This window comes from Exserohilum turcica, assembly GCF_000359705.1.
Source record: "Exserohilum turcica Et28A unplaced genomic scaffold SETTUscaffold_1, whole genome shotgun sequence".
NCBI lineage: Eukaryota > Fungi > Ascomycota > Dothideomycetes > Pleosporales > Pleosporaceae > Exserohilum > Exserohilum turcicum.
In genome coordinates this window covers 3,529,098-3,531,164 of record NW_007359914.1, presented here as the reverse complement: position 1 = coordinate 3,531,164, position 2,067 = coordinate 3,529,098, and positions in this window count along the sequence as shown.

Sequence of the window (2,067 nt, the reverse complement as noted above, 5' to 3'; positions counted from 1 at the left end):
GGCGCAGGTAAGGCAGGTCGGATCTGTTTCGGTCGTAGGATCACTCAGAGGCATATTGGGAGTGCGTGGGATCACAAAGAGCCTAGATTCAACAAGCCACCTATAGGCCTTGTACGAAAGGATATCAAAAGTCTACAGAGCTAGCTACAGGGAGTGTCTCAATATATACCTATCCTAGTCGGGTCCGAATTCGGATCCGACCTCGGGCGAATGGCTGATGAAGGGCGGCAGGTACTTCCTCCGATCCGGCTCTGGGATTGGCTCAATACTTGGCGAAGTTGTAACATCGTTACAACCACTAGGAAACCTTCCTACAAAAGGAGACGCTAAAAGAGATATTTAAAGCTATAGCCTACACAAAAGACAACCTATCTATAAGGATACCTGCTATTAAAGGCAAGGAGACCTTTAGAGAAAAATGCCAAGCCTTTAGAGAAGATCTCTTCCCTCTACTTGTTACAAGTAACAAGAAGGATTCTCTCCTTGACGCGGGGTGACGAGGTTGAAGACCAACCACGTCCACGTCAGAAGGTAATAACATCGCGGGGCTTGGGGTCACGTGATGTGTGCTCCCGCCAAGAGCCCTGCTCCCGGAGCACGGGTGGCCTTGGGAGAATTGTGCTCCCACTGCTCCCATGGTAGAGGGAGAATAGGGAGCATTAGGACAGAACACGATGGGTATAAGAATGGGTTGGATTTCATTATTACACTCGTTGTGGTCAACTCTTATAAGTTCTTCTCTTACACAGATTGATACTTAGTTATTCTATCTTCTAATAGAATTAGTTTGTCTTACTAACCCGGTTAACTCCTATAACTTCTCTCTACCTTATCGCCAGACAATTACCTCACGGATACTTCAGCCAAATGGCCTCGCCCTAACCCGGACCGAGACTAGGTAAGTATAGTTTCTGATAGTGTTAGGAAACCCCGTGTAACACTACTACTATCTACCCTAGCCCCACTACTAAATACCTACAAAGGAGATAGTAGATAGGAGTAGCTAGCTTTAACAAAAGAAGAGCTTAAATTCCCCTGCTTAAGCGTAAAAGCTACCTCGCTAGGACTAGATTTAATTAGCTAGGATATAGTCTAAAAAGTCTATTAGGCATAGCTAGAATTACTTTTTAAGATATATTTAGCTCTATTTAATTTTGGCTACTAACTAAAGTGCTAGAGAAAAGCTAAAGGAGTTATTCTAAAGAAACCTAGAAAGCTAGACTACTCTATCCCAAAGGCATATAGAGTTATCTTACTCTTAAGCTGCCTAGGGAAAGTACTAGAAAGACTATTTGCAAGACAATTAGGAGCACTAGTAGAAACAATAGACTTACTCCACCCTACCTAGTTAGGCGGGAGATTAAAGAAATCAGCAATTGACGCCGCTCTCCTATTCTATAATAATATACAGCAGCAGAAAAAGAAGTATAGGACTACTATAACTATATTTCTAGACATAAAAGGAGCCTTTAATCACGTGGCTAAAAACAGGCTACTAGAAAATATAAAGGATCAAGGACTTCCCTGCTGCCTGCTATCCTGGACTAAATCCTTCCTAGAAAACAGACTACTAGAGCTATCCTTTGATGGCCAAGTAGAAGATCTATAGGAGGTAAACACTAGTACGCCCTAAGGCAGCCCTGCTTCTCGAATACTATTTTTAATCTACACAAAACTACTATTTTAGTTAATTATAATAAATAGAAATATCTACTCCTCTTCTGATATAGACGACCTACAGATATTAGTATCTACAACATCTATTAAGAAAAACGTTAAATTACTAGAAAAAGAGACCCAAAAACTCTTTAACCTAGCAGAGGAGCTAGCAATCAAATTCGACAGCTCAAAGACTGAACTAGTAAATTGGACTAGATCAAAAAAGGATCAAGATTCTCTCACACTACCCACCCAGGAGACGTTTCAACCAAAACAGCAAATTAGATGGCTAGGCATCTACTTTGACAAAGCCCTTAAGTTCAAGGATCACTGCTTTATTAGAAATCAACAGGCAAGCCAAGCCTTTACTCGGCTAAGCAGACTAGCAAATAGCAATAAAGGCCTATC